The 8,659-nt window shown below is 49.4% G+C and overlaps 1 long non-coding RNA gene across 4 annotated transcripts; it reads right to left on the bottom strand.

Annotated features, from left to right (window-relative positions):
- Positions 1 to 445: 445 nt before the first annotated feature.
- Positions 446 to 7,169, bottom strand: LOC147347744 (uncharacterized). 4 transcript variants are annotated; one of them, XR_015152787.1, is made up of 3 exons: positions 6,957 to 7,169; positions 2,795 to 2,968; positions 446 to 984 (listed from the first exon to the last, which is right to left on the bottom strand). It is a non-coding gene; the product is annotated as an uncharacterized LOC147347744 (long non-coding RNA). The 4 variants fall into 4 exon arrangements; XR_015152788.1 differs by having other exon boundaries at positions 2,848 to 2,996; positions 6,957 to 7,149; XR_015152786.1 differs by having other exon boundaries at positions 2,795 to 2,996; positions 6,957 to 7,139.
- Between the last annotated feature and the right edge of the window lie 1,490 nt (positions 7,170 to 8,659).

Raw genomic sequence — 8,659 nt, 5'->3', positions numbered from 1 at the left:
TTTCTCTCACCTTCTGGCTGAATTATTCAGCCTCTTTTCTCCACTGAATTTCCTCACTGAGCTATCCTTATTTAACCACTCTTTATATCCTTAATGTTTAATTAAGCAATTGTCTCCTGATCCTCGCTGACGCCGTCCCCGCTTCGAATTCCCTGGATCCACCGGGGCTGGACCCCCGCAAAGTGCCAGTGGTGCCTCCAGTTTGAGGTGCCTGATAAGCACGTGAGAACAGGTACCTGGACCAGGGGAGAGGGGATTTGAGAGCTGGATGATTACAGGTAGTAGCTGGGGTCATAGAGGAAAATGGGTTCATTCTGTCACGCGAGCATATGTTCCTCGGTTCTTTGTCTCGTCACAACAAAGATTTGGAGCAACGGACATTAAAGCCCTCGGCATATCACAGCTCTCGGGTCTTGGACAAACCGTGTTACAGCTCTTAAGCAAATCAGTGTTACAGCTCTATTTTATTTAGAAGATAGCAGGAAAGTGAGAGAGAGAGAAAGAGAAAGAGAGAGAGAGAGAGAGAGAGAAGAGCACACACACACGGGAGAGAGAGTCCGTGACAAAGCGCTTTGGCTCCTCCTTTTATATGTTTTTTCCTCCACCTGGGCCTGCCGTATGCAAATTGGGCTTAGCCAGGAGTGCTGTTTGTTCTGTTTGTTCTGCCTGAAGTCTTCACTCTGGTCCTCGGACCTTCCTTGTCTTTTAGCCACTGCCATTTTGGACTCCTTTTCCCTATTCTACCTACCTAACATTCCCCCCTCAAGAGATTGGGAGGCCCAATTCTTTGGGAATAGGGGCGTCAAGGTCTTTCTGGCTACTTCCTGCTGAACTGGGGCGGCGAGGGGTATTGGGCCTCCCCATCTTGCTAGTCTCAAGCCTCAGAGTCCTTATAGCGGTGTCCAAGGGTGTGTGATATTTTCCGTGGTCAGCTGTAGTTTTATATCTTCGTTGAACTGGCACTGCATGTTGTAGCTGGTTGACCTGGGCAGAGACAAAACAGGTTAGACAATTGACAATACATGGAATAATCATAAGCATCATCAATATAGCATAACGAGGACTAGTAGGGACATTGGTCAATTTTAAATTCACATGGCCAGGATGGCTCAAGTCCCTCCTTGTTCAGGGATCAGAAGATCTATCTCCTGTCTGTTTTGGAGTACAGTCTCTGTCAAGCTGTGTTGGCTCCTTAGAGTTATCCTGAGAAATCTTATCCCCAGAAACCAGGTTTTGGGTGTGTTCATTAGAATGACACTCATTGGTAGTTCTGAATAGGTATCTGAGATCTCCCAGGGGCTCACAGGTGTATTGAGTGTCCTCTTCTGTTTTCTTCCATGGCTTGACTCGTGAGTAGTGAATCCAGGAGTCATGTCCTGGTACCTTGACTGCTGTGGGGGTAGAAAGTATTACAGGGTAGGGGCCCTTCCATGTGGGCTGGAGTTGAGCCTTTGGGGACCCATCTTTCCAGACTTTAATTAGGACTTGAGTTCCTGGAGCATATAGTGGTGACTCTTTAGAATCTTTTGGGTCCTGGTTCATACCCCACAAGTGTATATCCTGTTGGAATTGCCCAATGGCCATGGTATAAGATTGGAGGGTCTGAACCTCTGGATCTAGAAAGAGGTCATTGACATAAACAAAAGGTCTCCCATATAGCATCTCATAAGGACTAAGACCAACCTGTTCCTTAGGGGCAATGCGGGTGTGGAGGAGAGCTATTGGTAAAGCCTCCTTCCATCCCAGGGAGGTCTCCTGGGTTATCTTTTTTATCGATGATTTTAAGAATTGATTGGCTCTTTCCACTTTTCCTGAAGATTGAGGCCTCCAGGCACAATGGAGATAATAAGTAATGCCCAATGTTTTTGAGACTCCTTGGGTGACCTTAGAAGTAAATGATGTCCCATTGTCACTTTGTAATGACCTGGGCAGACCAAATCTTGGAATGATTTCATGGAGCAGTTTTTTTACCACCTCCTTAGCCTTCTCAGTCCGGGTGGGAAAGCCTTCAATCCATCCTGTGAATGTATCTATCATGACTAATAGGTATTTATACCCTTGAGAAACTGGCATCTGGGTGAAGTCCATCTGCCAGTCCTCTCCTGGGTAGGCCCACGTCGTTGGACGGGCTGGGCCAGCTGGGGTCTTTGAGCTCCTTGAGGGTTGTTTATTTGGCAAATGGGACAAGAGGAGACCACCTGTCCTATAGTTGTTTGGAGGCCTGTTCCTCTGAAGGACTTTTCTAGTAATCTTTGGAGGGCCTTTTCTCCTAAATGAGTGGTGGCATGTAAGGAGGTAACCAACTTCCATTGGAGGTTTTCAGGCAGAAAAAGGAGTCCCTCCCTTTGGAACCACCCCATATGATCTTCTGGAAAGCCCTCGCTCTTAGCTTTAAGAGTCTCACCTTCAGTATATGATTCTGGCAAATTAGTCTGTGGAACTAAGGTGACAATCCCTATTAGGTCATGGTTCTGTAATGCTGCTCTCCTAGCTGCCTGATGAGCTGCTTGGTTCCCTCGTGCCACTTCCGTGTTCCCTTTTTGGTGTCCTTTACAGTGGGAGACTGAAACCTCAGTGGACAGATGGACTGCCTTCAAGAGTTGAAGAATCTGATCACCGTATTTGATTGGGGACCCTCGGGTGGTCAAGTGGCCCCTTTCTTTCCAAACAGCTGCATGTGCATGTAGCACCAGAAAGGCGTACTTGGAGTCAGTGTAAATGGCTGTTCTTTTTCCGTTTCCCAGCTCTAAAGCTCGAGTCAGGGCTATGAGCTCAGCTAATTGGGCTGAAGTACCTGGTGGCAGAGGCTTAGCCTCTATGGTCTCAAAACTGGAGACTACTGCATACCCGGCTCTTCTTTTTCCATCCAAGACAAAGCTGCTTCCATCAGTGTGCCAGATTTCCTCAGGATTGGTCAGAAGATCTTCTGACAGTCCCTCTCGGGGTTTTGTCCAGTGGTCCAAGGTTTCTAGACAAGAGTGAAAGGGGAGAGAGCCCTCGGGGGTAGGGAGGAGGGGGGCTGGGTTAAGAACCTCACAAGGGGATATAGTGAGGCCTGGATTTTCCATCAGCATTACTTGATAGCTGAGGATTCTTTGATCAGACATCCATAAGTGGCCTCTCCCATTTAGGAGTTGTTTTACTTGGTGGCTGATAAAAATAGTTTGCCCCCAAAGGAGAGTTTTAAAGCATCTTCTATCATGATTGCAATAGCTGCAAGATTTCGAAGGCAGGGGGGCCAACCTCGAGAAGTTGGATCGAGCCTCTTGGATAAGTAAGCTACAGGCTGGGGCTCAGATCCCAACCTTTGAGTTAACACTCCCAAGGCTATTCCCTCTCTTTCACGGACATAAAGTTGGAGTGCTTTTTCTGGGTCTGGCAACCTCAAGGCAGGTGCCTGAGTTAAGGCCTGTTTTAGTGTAGCCTCTGCCTCCTTTTGAGGAGTTCCCCACATCAGTGGGATTGAATCATCTCATCCCTTTAAGCTTTCATATAAGGGCTGGGCAATTAGACCATAATTGGGTATCCAGATTCTACAATAACCAGTTAGCCCCAGGAAAGCTCGCAATTGTTTTCGAGTCGTGGGGGAGGGCAACTGGAGAATTCCTTGTACCCCATCAGAGGACAGCCTCCTGGACCCATGTGTAATCTGAACTCCCAGGTAAGTGACCTTTGTCTCGACCATCTGTGCCTTAGCACGGGAGACTTTATATCCCCTTTCTGTCAAGAAGTTTAGAACCTGAATTGCATGTTGTTGGGCACTTTTCTCATCTGGAGAGCAGATTAGTAGGTCATCTACGTATTGCAATATTTTCCCATTAGGTCCCAGGTCCAGATCTAGGAGATCCCGGCTAAGGGCCTGTCCAAACAGGTGGGGGCTATCTCTGAACCCCTGAGGTAATACTGTCCAAGTCATCTGTTGGTGTTTTTCTCCTGGGGCCTCCCATTCAAAGGCAAAAAGGTATTGGGATTCTTTAGCCAGTGGTATGCAAAAAAAATGCATCTTTGAGATCCAAGACTGTAAACCATCTGGCACTGGGTGGGATTTCTCCCAAGATTACATAGGGATTGGGTACTGTGGGATGGAGGGGGACTACAGCTTCATTTATAATCCGGAGATCTTGAACCATTCGCCAGGTTCCGTCTTTTTTCTTTACTGAGAGGATTGGGGTGTTACATGGCGAACTGGTAGGGACAAATAGCCCACAAGTAAGGAATTTATTTATTAAAGGCTGTAGTCCCTCCCAAGCCTCTCTTTTGAGAGGATATTGTTTCCAGTTAGGAAACCGAGTGGGATCTCGGAGGACAATGATGACCGGTTCAGCTTGGTGGGCTCGCCCAGGAATCCCCTGGTCCCACACCTGGGGGTTAATTTTGTCTTCCCATAGTTTTTGGTCCCTCTCTATTGAAGGTGTAATGGGTTCTTCAGTAGTAACCAGGAGCTGTAGAGCTCTGGGGGCTGAAAAACTTACCACCACAAGGGTGGTCCCCAGTTTAGTGAGTATATCTCTTCCCAATAAGGGAGTAGGACACTCAGGGACCACCAGAAACTGGTGGGAAAATATTTGTCCATCCCAGCAACGAAGAAGTGCTCGGGTGAATCTTTAAGTAGTTTCTTTTTCTGTAGCACCCAAAATGGTACAGGTTTGGGAGGAGAAGGCTCCGGAGTAGGAGATCAAGACAGAGTAGGTAGCCCCTATGTCAACCAAGAAATTCTTGGACCTACCTGCCACATCCAGTTGCACCCTTGGCTCCAGCCCCGTGATGGTTATCTGTGACAGGCGGGCTGGCTGAAGCAGGCCGCTTCAGTCCTCTTGAACCATCGTGAGGGTAGGCTTGGCGCTTGACCTTGAGGCTCTTGGGTCCCAAGGGCAGAGTGCCGCCCAATGTCCCAGTTGATGGCATTTGTGACAAGCCATTCTAGGAGACTTGTCGCGGTTTGGACACTCTCTGGCCCAATGCCCCATCTGTCTACAGATCAGGCATCTGTCTCGTGCCTTGTCCCTCAAGGACTCGGGGTTTGCCATAGGGCTTCTGTGGAGGGCGGCCAGCATCTGGGCATGCCTTGTCTCTTTCTTTCTCTCCTCCTGGGCCTTGGCCTCCTTCTCCTGTTGTCTGTTATAAAAGGTATTGGTGGCTGTCTGGACCATCTCATCTAAAGAGGCAGCAGGGTTCTGCTGTTGTAGTTGCTGTAACTTAATTCTGATATCTGATGCACATTGGGACAGGAATTTGTCCTTTAAAATCACCCGTCCCTCATAAGAGTCTAAGTCCAGGTTGGTAAACTTTTGGATGGCCTCTTTTAGCCTCTCCAGAAAGGCAATGGGGTTCTCACTGGGCTCCTGAGTTATTGCTGAGACTGGGCACAGTCCCACAAGTAATAGGCTTTTTTTATGTTTCCCTGGGTGGACTTCCTTAGGGGTGAGTCTTTCTAAAGCTTATCCTACCCAGAACTGTTGCAACCTGAGAGCCAGGCGTCCCCGGATCAGGGTACAGATCCCCAGGCAGACTGAGGCGTGACAGCCTCCTAGAGATCGAATCCCTGGGCAGGTCGAGGTGTGACGGCCTCCCGAGGATTGGGTCTCTGGGCAGGTTGAGGCATGACGACCTCCTGGGACCCCTGGGACTAGAGGATCCCCGAACAGGTTGAGGCGTGACAACCTTTCGAAGACCAATCCCTAGGCAGGTCAAGGCGTGATGACCTCCTGGGACCCCCCGGACTGGAGTTTGGGCGTCCCCAAGATCTCCAGTGTGACCAGTGCTGGGTAGAATTAAGAGGTTTGTATTGCCCACTGTGGATGGGAATAGATATGATGTAAGTTCATCCTACCCAGAACTGTTGCAACCTGAGAGCCAGGCATCCCGGGGTCAGGGTGAAGATCCCCAGGCAGACTGAGGCGTGACAGCCTCCTAGAGATCGAATCCCCGGGCAGGTCGAGGTGTGATGGCCTCCCAAGAATTGGGTCCCTGGGCAGGTCGAGGCATGACGACCTCCTGGGACCCCTGGGACTAGAGGATCCCCGAACAGGTTGAGGCGTGACAACCTTTCAAAGACCAATCCCTAGGCAGGTCAAGGCGTGATGACCTCCTGGGACCCCCCGGACTGGAGTTTGGGTGTCCCCAAGATCTCCAGTGTGACCAGTATTGGGTAGGATTAGGGGTTGGATATTATAGAGTATTTCCCTCCCAAGGCATGAAACAGGAGGGAAGGGGGCAGAGCACAAACTTTGAAAGAATGACATAAACCAATTAAAATCAATTGGGTCCAAGATGACAAGTCAACTTCAAGAAAACCTTAATCCCCAATCTATAAGCCAACAGACACACCCAGAGGTGGCAAGACGGCTCCAAGGCACAAGGTCAGAAGAGGGAGAAGTGGGTGGTTCCCCAATGGCTGGGATGATCCTCTCACTCATTAGCATATGAATTCCATCCCCTCACAAAACCGAGCCAGGCCTAATTCCATGGCCGCAGCCCTTGCCCTCGGCAATGGTTCACACCCTGAAGAGTGGCTTCTCTCTGGATCCTAACAAATCTACCTCTTTGTCTCTCAATGAATTTTTGCAATGAGACATCAGAGCCTGAGTTTCACTAGTTTTGGCTGGGCTTGAGTCCCGGGAGAGAGCTGAAGGACAGGAGGAAAAAGCAGTGGGAAAAACCTGCCAAGGAATCCCCTTCATAGCCCGCTGGAAAATTTGCTAAATATCTGACCGGTGCTCACAGTTTCATTGGTCTGATCTTTGGCACAGAGAAGAGAAAGGACAGAAGAACCCCCACCGGCTTGGGTAACAGCTACTGGGGCTCAGCAGATAGCGCCCTTGGGACATGCTGAGGAGCAGCCTCTCCAGAGTCCCTCAGTTGTGCCCCTTCCGCCCGCCTGTTTGCGGGAGGTTTGAGGAAACAAGAAATGAGAGATTGTAAAGGTCCCTCCAGCCATAGGAGCGAGGACCTCTTACCTTAACCAGACGTCTTCTGGAATCTGAGACCAGGCCTTGTGAGCTTCCTGCTGAGTTCGTTTCTCGCTGTCCGGGTTTCCAGCACGATGGGCCTTCCCCTGCGCTGGGTTTCTTCGCCTTCCGCTTCTAGCGCGGGAGCTTCGCTGAGTTGGGCTCCTGCCGTGCTTGGCCTCTTCCACGTAGAGGTTGTTTCAGCCAGGTTATACCCGAGTCACGGCACCATAGATGTCACGCGAGCGTATGCTCCTCGGTTCTTTGTCTCGTCACAACAAAGATTTGGAGCCATGGACAGTAAAGCCCTCGGCGCGTCACAGCTCTCAGGTCTTGGACAAACCGTGCTACAGCTCTTAGGCAAATCAGTGTTACAGCTCTATTTTATTTAGAAGATAGCAGGAAAGTGAGAGAGAGAGAGAAAGACAGAGAGAGACAGAGAGAAGAGCGCACACAGAGGGAGAGAGAGTCCGTGAGAAAGCGCTTTGGCTCCTCCTTTTATGTTTTTTCCTCCACCTGGGCCTGCCCTATGCAAATTGGGCTTAGCCAGGAGTGCTGTTTGTTCCGTTTGTTCTGCCTGAAGTCTTCACTCTGGTCCTCGGACCTTCCTTGTCTTTTAGCCACCGCCATTTTGGACTCCTTTTCCCTATTCTACCTACCTAACAATTCTGTAGGGAGCCCAGGAGTGAGACGGGAAAATGCAATAGCTACATCCTTGAGCTTGAAGTCACCCATCCCTGCTGCTTTGGACAGTGCTCCGTGTTGGCATCAATCTCACCCCCAGCCGAATGTAACAGCATGAACGTAGATTCAGTTTGAGTTAATTGATGGTGGTAGTGGGTTACCTTTTACCTTTAGAATTATCTCGTAACCTTGTATCCTCAGAAAGTCCTCACATTTATGCTTCTTTCCACCTGACGTGATGGCCAAGGACTCTGCTATTTTACATTGTGATGCACAAGAGAACAATTACTCATTATTTTTTTAACAATTTTTTTTTCATTTTGTATTGAGGTATAGCTGATTTGGAGCAGGAACTGGCAACCCCCTCCAATATTCTTGCCTGGAGAATTTCATGGGCAGAGGAGACTGGCGGGCTACAGTCCATGGGGTCGCAAAGAGTCGGACACGACGAAGTGACTAACACACACACACAAACACACAGCTGATCAACAATGCTGTGGTAGTTTCAGGTGAACAGCAAAGGGACTCAGTCATACATACACATTCATCCATTCTCCCCAAAGCCCTCCCATCCAGGCTGCCACACAATATCGAGCAGAGTTCCCTGTGCTCTACAGTAGGTCCTTGTTGGTTATCCATTTTAAATATAGCAGAGAGTCCCTTGGACTGCAAAGAGATCCAACCAGTCCATTCTGAAGATCAGCCCTGGGATTTCTTTGGAAGGAATGATGCTAAAGCTGAAACTCCAGTACTTTGGCCACCTCATGCGAAGAGTTGACTCATTGGAAAAGACTCTGATGCTGGGAGGGATTGGGGGCAGGAGGAGAAGGGGACGACAGAGGATGAGATGGCTGGATGGCATCACTGACTCGATGGACGTGAGTCTGAGTGAACTCCGGGAGTTGGTGATGGACAGGGAGGCCTGGTGTGCTGTGATTCATGGGGTCGCAAAGAGTCGGACACTACTGAGCAACTGATCTGATCTGATCTGAGTGTGTGCATGTCCATCCCAAACCCCCTAACTATCC

The sequence above is a fragment of the Bos grunniens genome, chromosome 23 (assembly GCF_055505025.1).
Source record: "Bos grunniens cultivar Pamir isolate PY7600 chromosome 23, Bosgru_T2T1.0, whole genome shotgun sequence".
NCBI classification, from domain to species: Eukaryota; Metazoa; Chordata; class Mammalia; order Artiodactyla; family Bovidae; genus Bos; species Bos grunniens.
This window is presented reverse-complemented; position numbering and strand designations above follow the sequence as displayed.